A 17,165-nucleotide genomic window follows, 5' to 3' on the forward strand; every position below is an offset into this window, starting at 1 on the left:
CTTTAAACATTGCAGGTCATTTAAAATTATCACACTGCTAATATGGTCCTATTCCTAAAATACCTCACAGTGCTCTGGACTGTGCCTTTCTGAAAGCAGATAAGCAAGTCCACCAGCATCAGTATTCCAAAATACCAAAACAAACCAACAACAAAACAGAGCAACACCTAAACGATGTCCCTTTAGGCATTTCTTTCAATGCACTTCAGCTGACTCCACTTTTATATAGGCTATAGGATTTTCTATAGCAACCTTACCATCCTCACCAAAAAAAAAGTCTAGCTCCCCCTTCTTTGTGACTTAAATCAAACCAATAGAGCCCTCTATTGGTAAAACCCCAAATAGCCACCGAAGTTTCTTTGCAATAGGAGCCTATGCCATCATGTTCAGCTGAAGTCAGTGGCAGATGTTTTTAGACTTAGACAGCATTAGCAAAAGGCCCTAAGAGGAAAGGTCTGTGTTATCCTCCAAGTATGAAATTTTCTTTTTCTTACTGCAACTGCCTTATGCAAGTGGTAATTTTGAAATTTGAGCAGATTATCTCCACATAAACCTGCAACACACCTAAGAGCACTTTGTACTCCTCAAAAACATTTCATTTTCTGGAAAGGATGCAAATATATTACACCTGGCCCTGATTCAATATTTCTGCTTTGATAAGTACAGGATTTTGACTCAACTCTCAGAAGGTTTTTGGGACATCATCTTCTGTACAGTCCTACAAATTAATTAAGGCCTTGGGTATATTGTAATTAAAGGGCCTAAGGCCAAGTCACCACAGCAACCTAAAGATGCATTACTTTTTTCATTAATAGATGAGAGAGTGTATCAGGAATGGAAGTTACTTCTGCAAAGAAATGCAAGGAGCTAAAATGAGGCAGTCTTTACAGAGGAGGACTGCTAGGGACTTCAGAGAGATTTTTCTCAGTTCAGACAGCCAGTGTTGAAAACAAACATTGATGAGTCTTTACAATTTGGCCCATAATTTGTTTCTCACAGTCCATATTTCACAGTTCATGACAAAACTGCTGCTTGTAGTCACACGGATCCAAGTACTTAAGGCACTATTGACTTCATGGACCCCTTCTTGGGGCAGGCTGGTGGAAGGAAGAGATTTGGATGAAGTTAGACTCTAATATATGTCTGGGTTTTGCTGAGGTAACTGTCCATATCTTGGCTTCAACATTGTGGGATTTCATGACTCCCTTACCTATTTATGTATTTACAGAAAATTATTAAGAGTAGTACTTTGTGATTATGAAGTGGTTGTGTTTACTGCTCAATTATTAAGGAAAGACATTGGCCTATACAAAGTTGGAAATTATAATTTCTGTTTTACCAAAGCTAAAAAGCCACCATTAGGCTGCCACCAAAATGATCTGTGAATACCCAATGTGGCTAGATCTGTCCTCCAGTTTTTGGAAATGGGACGTGGTAAGAGACCATGTTTTGCTTGAGAGCTTAAATGGAAGGAGGTTGCTGCACACCAAGGACTACCCAGGCATGGAGATGAGGCATGACTATATCCAACATACAAGCTAAAAATCTTGGAGCCTTCCTGGGTCTCAAAGCTCAGACGTAGTCCAAGGTCAAGGTCACAAAGGAAGGCTTTAGCAGAGGCAGCTCCTGAAAACAGAAAACAGTCTGGTGTTTCCAACCAATTGGCAGCCCACATGGCCTCTGGCTCCTTCTGCCAGTCCCACATTGTCTCATTATGTTCTCACTGAGTCCAGAACCTTTCTGAAAGTCAGGATCAGTTTTTCCAGCTGTCCATGAAGTTGATCTGATACATGGAGGTCTGTCCTACACCTGTGCTAGAGCTGCACGGGAAATATTATCCCAGCAGCAAACTTATCCATCTTCATGCCTGTGTGAGTCATTCCTTCCTCCTTTCATGTCACTCGTGCTTTACCCTTAAGGTCAAACCATGTTCTTTTACCTTTTTTCTCCATGTCTGTTTCTTTTTTTCCTGGTTTTTCTGTGGGTAAGAAGGGGAAAAAATAAAAATAAAAATATTGCATGAACAATTCTAAATGTACTAATTATGTACAAACATCTAATTGCTCAAAAGGTGAAGAAGCTTCTTTCATTTTCTTAATTTTTTGTTTTACTTGTATGAATCCTATCAAGCAGCAAGAATTTAAATAAGCTGTGGATGTTCAGTATACTAAAATGTGCACTAATAACGCCTTGTTTTAAGTTCAGTTTGGGTTGCTGCATTTCCAATGTCTTCCAGTCAACTTTCTGTGACATAGATATAAATTAGTCCTTGAAGATCATGGCATCTACCAGAAAAGGTGACACTATCAAAAAATGAGAAGTCCTTCCCCTGGACATTTTCTGTCCTTCTTCCCTAATAATTGATGAACATCCATGTATGTTCTGCATATCAGACATCTCTGTATAACTATGTGACTCAGTGGGAATTATTTAAATTCTATTTTGGAAAGACAAAATCCTGCTATACTTCTGTCTGTGTACTTGGGCATCTATGTAAGAATTACATGAGAAAGTATGAGGGGAAAGGCAGAAGAGTAAAAAGTCCTTGTGAACTGTAAGCCAACCTGCTATAACAAATCAGTCTACTGCTTTGCTTATCAGGACTTGCAAGCGCTGATTCAGACTAAGCAAGTTTCTTTGCATTTCCCTGGGCATGTGATCTCCTCTACTCTGCTTGGCAGCACAAGGGATGTGACCAAAAAGGGAAAGAGAGCAGGAGCTGAACTGATGTGTCTAGTTGCATTTTTCTTCTTTGTCTTCCATGCTATATATTGATTTTTCTTTCTACACTTGCCAGACAACATAATGGCCTTTAAAACACATAAGGTCTTGGAGAAGTGATTTTTTTTTTTCTTTGTTTTTAATTCACAAACACCTATTATTTAACTAGACAAAGAAGCTTAATTTTTTTTTACAAATAAGTAATGACTTTCTAAAAAATTATGCCACTCCACAATTAGACAGAAGAAAATGCCACTGTGTTGGAAACAGCTTGCCTCACACCCCGAAGCTCTTGATGCTATAAATAGAGGAGGCTGGCAGCCTCCAGCTCGCCATCTTCCACTGCACTGACACGCCGTAGCACCAGCGAGGGATGTGATTGCTGCGTTCACCTGAGGAGAGAGTATTCTGGTGTCTTGTCAGTGTCTGCTGAGAAAGGGCTTCCAATTGGCTGATTTCTACCCTGTTAGGAAAATTACTGCTGTACTTGTTAAATCTCTTCCCTTCTTTTTTTTGCTCAGAGCGGCACAGGTAACAAATTTGAATGGATACAGTGTGGGTGTTGCTGCTAAAGAAATGCAATAATAATGACATTAAAGGGAATATAATTTCAAATCCCGTCTTACAGGGAAAAAATAACAGGAATAAAAGTAAATTAATGCAAACACTGTGTCTAATCTCAGATTTGTAATGCACAAGAAAAACAATTTTAAAATATAATTACAGGATACAACCTTACAGAGGAAGATATCAAAATTACTCTGAAATTATTTGACTGTGTATGTAACTGACAAATTTATTTTTAACCTGTGGTAAAGAAAGGCAACATGAAACACACATTGCAAGGTTGCACTTGTCCCAGGATGAAAAGAAAGAAAGGTGTCCCCCCACCCCCAACAAAGTGTTGTGGAACAAATAAAGGTTAAATCAAGTCACCTGGCTGTGATGTGTGCTCAGATCTCACCTCTCCCTGAGTGCAGGAAGGCTCACGTGCTTCAGAAGACATCACCCTCACACTCAGACATTGACAGCAGGGTGCCGGGAACGGGGACAAGGACAGGGACTGGCTCGCAAGATGCATCACTAACCACCCCTGGAAATGTGCAGAAAGGTCCTCACAGCCTGCCCAGTCCTCCTTCTGAGGAAGCCCTGACCCCTGCCATCACTCTGTTTGCTCCCAAGAGGTTGCAGTGCTGCTCCATTGCCCTTCTCTTCCACACGCGGCCTGCTGGAATGGGCATGCTGGTAACTTTTCTTCTCCCAGACAGGAGCTTCAGAAGGATTAGACACATCAGTGTCAACAAGATCCAGGAAGAGTCAGAGCTTCAGTGAACAATTTACTGAGAGCCAAAGAAAATTCTCTTTATTACGTGCAGTGACAAAGCGCCGGGCAGAGGCAGCAACTGAGCTGCAGATTTCTTATTTGTGGCACCACAGCAGCAATTCAGCTCAAACCCTCTGCACCTCCTACAGTGTTCCCTGTCAGGGTCATGCTGCAAAATATGGCTGCTTCCAAGGGAGGAAAGGGACAGGCAGGAAAGCACAACCCAATTCCCCACGGATCCCAGGCGGTTTATAATTGCCTGTTGGTAGGTAGGCTCTTCTATGGTGTGCCTGTTGCTTAAAGGTCAATGGATATCGTCCTTAAAATTTCAGGGCACATTTGTGCTCTACTGTGTGATTTTTATTTCCCTTAGATGATTAATGATTTTTTTTTCCCCTTAGAAACTGGCACAGGGTAAGCAGAGCTGACTTTAAGCTTTAGGAGCAGTATCTGCACCAGGAATGATGACTATTTTTCCCCTTAGGACAGGTAATTTTCATTTCAAGTCTCCCCAAACTTTGGGGACTCTTTTGGTCAGCTTAGGTAAGAAGATACCAAGCTGGAAATTTTTCCCTGCTGCTTTTACTGGTTTAAATTGAAATCAACATTGTTTTAACGTGTTCATGAGGTTAATACACTGCACTTAGAAGCTGAGGAGCAAAAAGAAGGGCAATGACCAATTCACCTGCCAGCTTAATAGGCTGTTTGGATAAGGCTAAAAGCAAACTGTGGTTTTGACTGCAAGCAGCAATGTCCTCAGAGTCAGAGATGTTATTACATACTTGTGATCAATATACGTTACAAAGCAATGTCTACTTTTTTTCTGCTTTAGCCTCTGAAATGTATATGTCTCCAAAACACTAAAATAAGTCACAATATTAGTAATTACAGGTCCTAAATTATTTACCTATCATGGCTACAATATCAATGTCATGAAACCTAAAATTCAAATTATCAAGTAAAACATTCAGAAAAAGGACAAATGAAATGTGATCACAACAGATAAGCCTGAATCAGAGCTCACAGCAAATAGAAACTGAAGTTACCTTGAAGCTTGGAAAGTGTAGCAGTCTGTATTGCCTGTTTAAACAAAACTATTCCATAGGATTTTATGTGTCACAAAATATTTGGCAAGTTTCTCTAAACTCTCTCACCTTCTAACTGTCCATGGTTAATATTTAACCCACCCAGAGCTGAGAATAATTGCACTGATCAAAAGAAAATGGATATTTAAATCAACACTTTTATTTTAAACAATATTTTGTTCATTGAAGATGAGACAAAGAAAACCCAGCAGAGACAGCAATGGTTCTTTGTGTCATCATTGATGATCTCATTTTAACCACCTCTCTCTTTATTTCCACAAACCTCTCCTTTTCTCCTGCTTCCAGCTCTTCCTCAGAAAACACCACATATTCCAGCACTCTGCAGTTTTTCCACTTCTTCATGAGGAGCACAAACCATTTATCCCCATTAGCTGTTTGTGCAGTTCCCATCAGCAAGGTTCAGACAGACTGAAAGAGTCCAAGTCCCATTGCCAATTCACTAAGTTATCCCATGCCAACTTCTTTCTGTCTCTAACTTTCCTACTCTCTTTGGTACTGATACTTAATTTTACAACTTTTTTGGCCACACACCGGGCCAAATAGAGAAGAAGAATGAAACAGTGAAAAAGTAGACCCACACAATATAAAGAATATCTATAAAGGTATAATGTTTCAAACTGCTTAGACTGTTTCTGGTATATCAAATGTTTTCTTTTTCTTAAGACAATGTTGTGATAAATTAAAGCTATTACTATGTGACCACTTTTACCCTGCTCCTAAAAAATTCAGTTGTCATTTGCAAAGTGATATTTATCCTCTTTTGTTTTATGCTGTCAAGGAGACTGAAGTAAAGGCTGCAGTGCTTTAAATTCAATCTTTTAGTTTGGGAAAATACCAGCAAAAAGACAAATAGAGTTCAGTAAGACTGCAGATAGAAGTGTCTGCAGCACCCAGGTGAGCTGTGCCACTCCATCTGCACTCTGCTCCCTGTGCCAGCCTGCTTGGCAGGGGAAAGGAACGGACAGGACCCTGCTGTCCAAGCATTGCAGAAGACATGAATCTTGTCAATTTTGGACTGAATTCCCTGCCAGTTATCAAGCAAGCAGCCAGCAAACTGCAGCACAGCACACAGCAATGTGCACACCAGCGTTTCTGTGCCTCACTGCCCTCCCCTGGATGGCTCTTGTTAAGGCATTTCTGTGGGCTCCCCGTCTCCAGGTGCTGCAGGAGACCATCTCCATCATCACCAATTCACAAAGCTTACTGTATTTACACCAGCAGAAACACAAGCCTGTGTTTGCAAACAATAAATCTTAAATCAGCTTTAATGTGTGATTCAAAATCTCCTTCTCTGGACAAGCTTATAGTAACTATAACCTGGTTTAGCAAGGTTCAGGTTTTTGGATTTCTGTTACTTTAAGGTGGTGAACTCTAGCATTGTCAATTGTATTCTCAAGGGTTTGAATCACTTCCAAGAAATTTTATCACTGTATACTTCACATTAGGCAGGACTGCAGTCATTTTCAAAGCATATTGTGGTGGTTAACAGAAAAAGAAAAACAAACTAAAATACATAATTCTTTGTTTCTAACAAGAATTTTTTTTGCTGGATTAAATTCATATTTGGCAGCTAGTAAAGACATGTTATTTGCTTTTCTCTTAAAATCCTTCCTTTAAGCATCCTGATTCCCTAAATTGTCTCCCTCACTTTTCTCCCCTAATTTTCTTATATTCCTTCTTCAGTTTTGTTCTATTATTCACCTTATCCACAGCAATTTCTTCCAGTCAAAGTATGAATCGATAACTAGAGCCTTTCAGAATGACACAGAAATGTATTTAAAGGGGGAAAAAATATCTTACTAAAGATAAAATATCTTACTGAGATATTTACTGTCATTTACAGATTATATTCATTCGGTTTTATCAGCTTGCAATCAATGAGCCACAGGCGTGAAAGTTCACACACGAGTTTATCTTGATGTGGAGAAAATCAGAGAATGGAACTGTAACACTTTTACAACCTCTAAAGAAGCCTGATTAGAACAGTCACAAACAATATGGATTCTCTGGGGTTCTCCATAAGGGGCTGTGAAAAGCTTAGATTTGTTCATGAAGCTGACCAGATTTGGCATCTCTCCACTCAGATTAATTTAGCCAGGCTCTGATGATCTCCAGAGCTGCTATCAAGATAGTCAGAGGCTAGGTACTCCAGACCACAGCAATCCTACAGCTGGGACAGAAAGATGCTCCCTGGAGGCTCAGCAGCAGCGACTGCTGACAACGCGTCACCCTCACGTCTTGTCCTTACCCCCGGCTCCAAACAGGACTCTGTGACTTCTTCATTAAGGAATTGGTGTCATCAAGGTCATTTTTGAGGGTGACCTAGGGTACCTGAATGCACACCCACGTGTGAGGAGTTTGTCAGCCTGTTTGCAGGCTGAGCTGCTGGGATCACTGGTAGGTGGCTGGGAGTGTACAGTTACCCCATCCCAGGTGTAAAGTGATGCGACTTAATTGAACCTTCAATTTAAAGTTAATTGAAAGGGGTTAATGCTAAACCATATTATCCCACAACTGGAATGGGCCAAGAATGGAAAATTACTACAGCTCAGCAGACGGGAAACAGCTTAGTAAACCCTCTTAATTTCATTTTGTTCTCAAATATATCTGGCCTGGCTAATATCATGACTCCACACAGCAGATATCTTCCACCAGAGCAAGGAAACCCCTGTGATGGAAAAATTTTTAGTGGGGAAAGCTGGACCATTAATGTTCACATCCCTGAAGTTTGTTCCTACAGGACTTCAGAATGGCACAACTGTAGGGAAAAGGGTAAAATTTCAACTTCTGAAAGCAAAGCCTTCCCGTGTCTCTCAAAATAGTCACTTAAAACAGTGACAGAAACTAATAAGAAAAGCAGACCCCAGACACCACTTCCAGCCCTGTTAAAAAAAAAAAAAAAAAATTAATTTGAGGCCTTGAGCACTTTTATTTTTTTTTCTGGGAGAATGAGTGATATGATTCAATAAAGAAACATGAGCATTTCTGAGAAAGATCCATTTGTTACCTTTTGGTTGGAGTCTGAAGCTATTTTATTATGATGCTGCAATGTGAGCAATCATTTAATTCCTGGGCTTTTGTCCTGTACTCACACAGAACATCAAAGCAAGCTTAATGCCATTTGAAAGATCATAATCTAAACTAGAAGATTTAAAATGATGCCCAAGTCATCCTCATATGCCAAGAAGATAGGGTGAAAGTGTGATTTAATCAGCTGGCAGATTTTAAAAATATTTGTTCAGCATCTTTTTTTCTCCTAATCAAATTTACCAGTAGCAGGGGAATTAGAATAAAAACTGCCTGTAGAGATATATATCTTGCTTTCCCATATTTTCCAGAAAAAGGACACTCGTAGCAGCGGTTTTGTGAAAACTCAAAAGCATATTAAGAGCACTAAAAAAACCCAACCCAACCCAAAGCATCCCTACCATCATTATGCAGGTACTGAGGTACCAACATCACTGTGTGAGCCAAATGGTTCTGTTGGCACGTAGCCATATGAGAGCTCCTCCCAGAGGAGAGGGCATCCTGACTTAGGAAGCAGTTCAGAGAAAGTCAGGCTTGTTTATACTGCTTCTGTCTGCCTCTGAGAGAAACTGTGGTGCACCATTAGGACCATCAGCAGGGGATGGGCTGCCTGCCTTCTTCCTACCAACAGTAGACAGATGTGTCTCTTTTGTTCAGTCACTTTCCTCAGTCTGTCATTTTTCCCAGGGACCATGACCATTTGCAGTAGCCTGACACGAAGGTCACACAAGGAAATAGAGCTGTGCATTTGAATTTTGTTTTTAATTGGGTCTCATTAGGAACTGCAGAAGGCTTTTTTTTTTTTTTTTTTTTTGCCTGTTAAGTTCTGGTGAGTGAAATCATCCCAGTTGAAGCTACATACAAAGCTTGGGTTCGATACTCAAGAACAGGCACTGGGGAAGCCTGCAGCTCTCTGGTGCGGTTGGAAAAGTCATGTGCAAGCTGAGAAGTACTACTTCTTCTAACTCCTAGCTGCCCTTTCAGTCCTGGGATAAACACTGGAGGGAAGAAACACAAAGATTGCTTAAAATCCTCACTGTATGATAATGCAGAGAGGGGGCAAGATTGACAAGCATGTTTTCAGACAGGAAGCAATGCAGGCTTCAAAGAGCCTACAATATTTTTTAATTAATAAGGGATCAGTAGGAGCCAATTAAATCATGGCCATTCCAAATAGAGAAGACTGCTTTGCTCTTTTTCCTGTGCTGCTGCACAGCAGAGTCTTAAATTTGTCTGTTCCTCAAAAAAAATATGCTCTGTGCCTTTATAAATCACTTTGCTTTTTTCAGTCATAATTGAATGACAGTTAAGAAACAAAGAAAACTTTATATTTCTCAAAATTTAAGCTTTAATTATCTGGGAAAAGTTTTCATCATTGGGCTTCTTAAGGGTGCAGGGAGCTAACACTTCAAAACATATTTTTCTCACTATCCATAAATATGTAGTCGAGCTTATTGACACTCAAATAACTTGATGTCTTTCTCATGTCATATTCAGAAGACAGGCAGTTTTGGAAAAAAAAAAATATCTCTGTAGCTCCAGGTTATGTAGTCTGCTCCAGCATATCAATACTCTTGAAACAGTAAACTATAATATATTCTATCAGTCAAATCAATCCCCCCACCTTTCCCAGGAAGAGGCAAACCTTACCAGAATTCCTAAAAAGGAGAACTTTCTCTCCTGCTTCCTTCAAATAAACAAATTCAGCCAATTCATTTTAATTGCCTTGGAGTGACCAGCTGTGCATCTCAATACTGAAGTTAGACTGTTCTTCATTGCTGGAATTACATTTTGATGTCTCTCTAATTCTGTGCCAGAAGGGCTGTTACAGACACTGCTTCCTACCCCATCCTTCATTCTGGGAATTTAGAAGCTACTCTTCTCTCCTCTACACTTAATTTTTGCCACTCCTGCATCATTTCTGCCTTACCATATTCTCCCATTCCCTGGAGAAAGCAGTGCTTTAGCAATCCAGTTCTTACTAATATTTAATAGAAGAAAAATCGTGCTGCTTTTGTTGATATACTGCTGGGTTCACCACTCCTCCTGGTCAGCTTGTATGTTGCCAGGCTTGTGTTCCTACATATAATTCAGGGAGCTTTCATTTTAAAATATCCCACACAAGTGTTGTCTATTTCTCAACATTTTGTAAAGTCTTGCATCAGCAAAGTGACTGTTGAGACAAAAAACTTACAAGCTTAATCTGCAATGTGCATTACAGAGGGGTTTATAGAAATAGGAGAGTTTTAGATTCTATGCTCATTTTGTATTGCTTTGCCTCAGAAAGTGCCATCTGATAAAATCAGCAGAGATGGCTGTTGACTTCATTACATATCTGCTAATTTCAGAGATACTTGCTGAGAATGTTTCTGACTTTAATTGCCATCTTGATTTAGATAATTTTTCTCTACCTTTACATATACTAATTAGCAGGCTTGGCCTACAGTTTTGTGTTTCACTGGTCTACTCAAGAAGGTGGATATTCTACATGGTAACAATTATTTCTTCTGGTACCCCATTCCCTCAGGGCACTGGGCATCACAATGTGAGTGGGCAGGATAGAAAGCTGACTCACATGCTGCAACCTTTCTATTCCTCATTTGTTTTCCCTCAGGAAGCCCTAGGAACTTCACATGATTTCTTATCTTCTATTCTTAGGATCCTTTCTGTGAGGAAAACCATCAGTATCAAGAAGCAGGTATCTCCTCAATTACCTATTAACCACAACTGTGCTATTTCTTTGCTGTTTCAGTTAAAGTGGTAGAGAGGAAAGGGAACTATGCCAACTTGAGTAATAGTCACAGTAAATGTCTTTTAAAAAAAGTACTAAAGTCTGCTGACTGCGGAATTTCTTTTTTAAAGCCTGCTGTCAGGCTGGCAGTGGAAAAAGTCCTTCCTATTCTCTCAGATGCACGCTCACAGCCCCAAAGGATGAGGTGACTAAGCTGTGTGTGCTTTACCACTTTAGGTGCGCACTTTTGGATCTTATCTTTACCAGAATCATTTATAGATGGAAAGTTAGTCACTTTATTGTTAAAAAGAATTATTATCAATGAGATTTGAAAAGGATGATGGACTGAAAAGACTAAACCTCCTGAAAAAGACCCCTGGACACCCTTGAAATAGCTCTTCTGCCTTGTTTTCCTTACACTTCTGAAGTGATTAGCATTTTACATGTGAGTTTTTAATGTCTTTTTAATGGGAAACACTAGACAGTACATTTTTTTACTTTCAATTTTTGTTCTTGGTCTGGAACAGGCTTGATTATTATGAACTCTGCAACAAGCCGGCCTGGCTGCTGAAATCTACACTACTTTGATGGTAGTGACAAGAATTTGGTGGAAGGTTTTAGTAATTCTAATACAAAATGGCATAAAGCAACCAGTGCAATTTCCCACCGTTATTTTTGTACTATGCTTTTTGGATCTACTTCTTGGGAAAATAAAAAAGCTCTTTGTGACAGGGATTATCTCCATTATATGGTTTAGTAGTGAAGTAGTTAACCATGTTGATTTCTACAGTGCTATATTTAAGTTTCAGAGTTAACATCCCTCTGAAACAAATAGAGCTGATTATTCTTTTTAGAACAAATTTTTTTTTTGTTCTGCAGACTGAGGTATTGTCTACATTAAGAACATTTGCACCATTATAACTACCCTAATTTTAGTCATGTCAATCCCACTCCTTGATGTAGACGAATTATACGTAACCACATCAGATAAAGCATTATTTTATGGCTGTGCAGTCTGCTCATATTAGGCATTTTCAACAAAGAACAATTGAGTTCCATTAGTGCAAGGTTCTCCAAATGGGGAAAGATGAAATTAATCACTTTGCACTACCTTTACACAAAAAAAAAAAAAGAAAAGAAAAAAAAAAGGAAAAAATAAAAGTTAAAATGTTTTCTGAAGCAAGGGAAGTAAAAATTTTAAAAAACTAAAACCACATAAAACTCTGCATCTATCTGGGGCAGCCCCAGCCCAAGACTCTGGGGAGAGCAAGTTCCTGCTGCAAAGGGCTCTATGTTTAATAGATGTGGGTGCATGGTCAAAGGCTGAGGATACCAACTTTCAGAGCAGACTACTGATACATCTAAAAATGCAAACCACTGCCTTCCACATCACCAGCCTCATGCTAAAGAGGCTTATGTTCCCTTGAGAAGGAACAGATATTTTCTGTTTGCATACTACCTAACACAGGAGGGTCAGCTACCACAATATAAATATTTAATCCTAATAACTAGGGAGGCAATATCAAGGGGATATGTTAACATGATGCCTCTCTAAAGCTCCCAGTGAATAAGCAACCACTCCCCTTTAAGAGGCAGCAGAATAGGAGTTGGACTTTTTAAAATATAGAATCAAAAGTTGACCAAAGCCTGAATTTCCATGCCCATATATGCTGCAGCTGAAGAGCCCTATTTTTAGCATAAGGCATAACCTACAGCAATCTTGCCAATGTAAGGAGCCAAACAATGAAAGAGGGGCTGGCAGCAACCAAAATGGGGGGGATTGCCTCTCTCCCCCTCCCCTTTCCTCCCTGGAACACAACATATTTTTATCAGGAACAAAAATAAATAAATCCTCAGTTGTCTTGCTGTGCCCAATTAGTATTCCATCCATGAACTGTCCCATCAGGGAAAAATGCCTCCCTCACACACGTGTTCAGGATAGCACTGATGGATCTGAGGGCCTCTCCAAACACAGTGACCATCTGCTAGGCAAAACATAGGGGTCTGACAAGCAGGAGCCATTCAGCCCTGTTGTTGGGCCACATTATTACATATTTGACAAGGGTAATGAGAGGCTGTCATTAACCTTACATGACAGTCTCCACAATGACACACACTAAAGCAAGAACAAAGAGCAGAACTCAGTAAAAAGGCACCTACTTCTCATTTAACCCCGAAATTGTCAGACACCATTATTGCTAATGGAGGCTGGCGGTCCTGGGGTTAATTTCCATCTCTGTGCTCTGCTTGTTCTCTTTTTGAAATGTACTCCTCATATGGTTAAGGAAGCAGTTTTAGCAAGGCTATTGGGAAGGCAATGCATTATTTATCATAACACACTGAGATGTAAGAACAGAGAGGGTCTCCTGGAGGAATGAACAAACAGACATATTTCATGAACCCTTCTGATGGTCTGAAAAAAATTTCTGAGCTCAGTCTCTGATATTTAAGGTTATCATTGCCTAAGTGTGACCTTCCTCTCATCTGCATTTCCTGCCAGGTTTCTGTCAAGCTTGAAATCACAAGACTGTTTTTCCTGGTGACCTTGTCACAGTCACCTGGCTTTATAATCACAGGGAAATCCCATAGAGAAAGTTAATCGGTCGCCTGACTTTTAGCTGAACAACAGATGTAGGGTGAGACAGCACTTACAATTTCAGGAAATTAAAGGTCATCTGAATATTAGATCTCTGTCTCAGGTGTGATGATATGAGTTACAGTCCTCCAGCAAGTTATGAAGATCTCGTAACAGAGCTGCTTACCACCTCAGCAAGCTGAGGAATACATCACCATTTCCATGGTGACCTACGGGATAACCTAGGACAGGGGTCTCTGGGAATGAATGCAAGCACTTGTTCAGATGCTTTGGCATGTTAAGGACAAATGATAGAAGTGAAAGTGAAGATTATGCCTCGCTGCAGGAGACTCAGAGCCGGTACAGCTGGGCGTTAGCTCACAGGAGTCACAAGGTTTGGGAACAGCTCGAGCCAATGAGAAAATAGGACATCAGGTGGTGGGTAGCTGCAGTATGAGGATGCTCAGAGTCATCGGGGGAGGGCATGCCATCTCTGTGGAGAAGCTCTCTATAAATAGCATACAAAAAGCAAATCACTTTCTTTCCACACAAAGAAGCGAATGCAGCAGCACGAAGCTATCCTTCCAGAGGCACTGGCTGGGAGGCTGAGAAAGAAGCTGTATGAACAAAAGATTAATACTTCTGTGGAAAAACTGGAAGGTAAAAACTGTCATTAGAAGACAAACTATCCAAGAAGCGAGTCCAAGCAAGACTGCATTTTATTAGAAAAAGCAGAATGTAAGTTGTACAAGCACATTTCAGATTATTGATTGCTTTTCCAAATTTATTGTGGTGTTCCTTTACAGAGCTGGATGCCAACATCATGTGCTACCTTTTCTGCTCTCTCACTGGAGAATGTCTTCTTCCCAAGCCACCCACAGAGGAGTCTGATGTAAAAGTAAATAAGTCTTGTTGCCATTGAATCAAACCTCTGTTGTTATCGAGCAATCCAGAATTCATTTTCCCATTAATATATGCATGATCAAACAGCTGTTTTACAACTGTTTTCAAAGTGCTACTGAAAAGAGCACAGAACACACATGAAACTGAGTTCTGCTTCAAAATTTAAAAAATGCCAGTGAAGCACTTTTCTTCCTTTACCCAGCCTGATATGCAGCTACAGCTACTGGCATTCAATGAGCAGTGGAAATACTCAGTCCCACTGTCCCACCTCTTTATCATGGGATAAGTCTAACCAGCTAGTACTCCTCCCCAAGAGATCTTCTTTCTCAGCTAGCACAGGACTCCATTCATTAATTTCCTCAGTAAATGTGCATGTCAAACCACTAAGGATGGCTGAAGCATTTGTGCTGCAGTACCATCAATATATGGATTGCACACTATTCTCTGTCTTTCTATCTCTCTCCCTCACTGCCTCCAGCCCTTACCCATCTCCATCCACTCCTTCTTGTTATTTTCTCAGTCCTTAGTCTAAAAAATTCTTGGCTTTATCTCAAGACAGAGTAATATGGAAGTCTGCCTTCATCATCTGAGTTTTAATAGACTGGTATGATCTCTAATAATAATTGTAAAACAATATGTTTTAGAGCCCACTGATGGGCAGCCTTATCAAATGTGACTGCTTGTCTCTAGCACATACAATGAGAATGAAGCCAAATTACCCCGACTAGAATTTGTTAGGGAAAGACTGGTAGAGATACTCACCTCATCTTAGTTCAAACTCTGGTCATATGCCTATGAACAATGGGAAATGGCAGTAGTTTGAAAGACAGTAATTTCTTGCTAGTTTTTCTGAATATTTTATGTGCTAACCTTATGATATGAAAAAATTATTTATGAATGTAGAAACATCATTGCTCCTAAGGAAACCTGCAAATGTAGTATATGCATAATATTCTAGTGGCTTTTATTTCTGCGGAGAATTTGAGGAGTCTGTGTTATCAAGATCCCTCAGGACAACAAAGATTTGATATGTCTTTCCTTAAAGGGAATTTTAAAAGGGTTCTTTAATTAGTGAATCTACTTGGGAATTCTCAGAAATAGTATTCCATACTCATAAATGAAAAATACAGTATAATTTTCAAACAAAACAAAGTTAATTTCCTGTTTCAAGCACAAAATTCAGACTTTACAGAAGACCAGATTTGATGGCTCCATATTAACATACAGTGAGTTCCCTCAACACATCCAGCATTTAACCTTTTATTAAAAGGTCATCACATTTACCTATAAGAATTATTTCCTTATGAATGCAATTATTTATGGGCCACTCTCCTTATGAGGCTATATAAAACAATTACATTTTCGTTTAATATGATAGCTGGAAATTAAATGTTCAAATTATTAATTGCCAGAATTCCTCTTCATTTTCTTTTTCTGAAGCTGAGATTAGTTGTTTTTTCATTCCAACATTTAGTCAGTTATCTTATTTTGTATAACTTTTCAAGAGAGACATATACTGCTTAAGATTCTTCCTGTGTTATGATATTGAAGAAAGATCATCATTATAAATGGTAAAACTGCACTGCCGTGCCGTCATTTGACATTTTCTAAAAGCTAAAATCAACTTGCTACAAAGTAAGGGAAATGATCATAGAATCATTGAATGGCTAGGGTTATAAGGGATCTTAAAGATCATCAAGTTCCAACCATCCTGCCACAGACTCCTCACACTAGACCAGGTTGCTAAATAATTTCTAATACTGAACTGTAACTGGAAAACAAATGAGGAATACTCATAGAATGTATCTCTGTTGTATTTTGCATAACATTCAAGAACAGAAATTATTTTTATCACTTGTCCAACTCATCTTTACGTGCCCAACCTTGGACCTGTAAATCTATTGTGTATTTCACTGCATATGAAATAGACGTGAATGAAGGATTTACATGATAACGTTTTCTTGCAATTTTAAAAGAAAGAAAAAGGCAAAAAGGAGGGCAAAAAAGAGACAATTATCAGTGTGAACAGAAATGTCTGCTGTCCCAGGGAAAAAAAAAACCACAATTTGCAATTTTTGGAATATGGAACCGTATAAAAGGGTTGATATTTTAATCAGGAGAGCGTTCATTCTACATCCCTGGCACATGCTGGCAAGTGGTGCAAGTATGCTGTTCTGCCTTTAAATTAGCTGCAAACAGTACCACATGAGTCAGACTAAACTACATTTAATCAGATGCCTGATGAATTATGAATGGGTCTACCAAGCAATTGGACCATTAAGCATTAGATGAGACATAACTGCCCCAGATGCTTCACCTAGGGTAAACTCAAGTATTTGTATTCCAACTTTCTAAAAGTGGAGTCTTAACAACCAGAATTTGTTGATAGCTCAAGAGGCTCCAGGACTGGAAATTTGCTTGCATAATAAGACAGGAATTGCAGGGTTGAAATATATAAAAAGACAAAAAAGCCATATCTGAAGAAATACACATTTTTATCACCTCTGACAGAAATAACTTGACCGCAATCTAAGTAACAGAGTTCCAATGAAATAAATGAAGAAGGTAGTGAGCTAGAAGTTGTCTCTCTGAAAAAATGTCAGACAGCTTGGACTTAGACCATATTTTCATATAAAATCATGAAAATTGCAATCCATTCCGAGCCAGGAATTCTAAGAAAAGACAATAAAACAGCAGAGGGATCCTGCCAGGCACTATTAAAAGATTAGCAAAACAACTCTGTCACTAAAATAATGATTTTCTCTTCCAAAACAGTAA

The sequence above is a fragment of the Pseudopodoces humilis genome, chromosome 1 (assembly GCF_049639895.1).
Source record: "Pseudopodoces humilis isolate 2021_Gansu_Grassland_sample_001 chromosome 1, ASM4963989v1, whole genome shotgun sequence".
NCBI classification, from domain to species: domain Eukaryota; kingdom Metazoa; phylum Chordata; class Aves; order Passeriformes; family Paridae; genus Pseudopodoces; species Pseudopodoces humilis.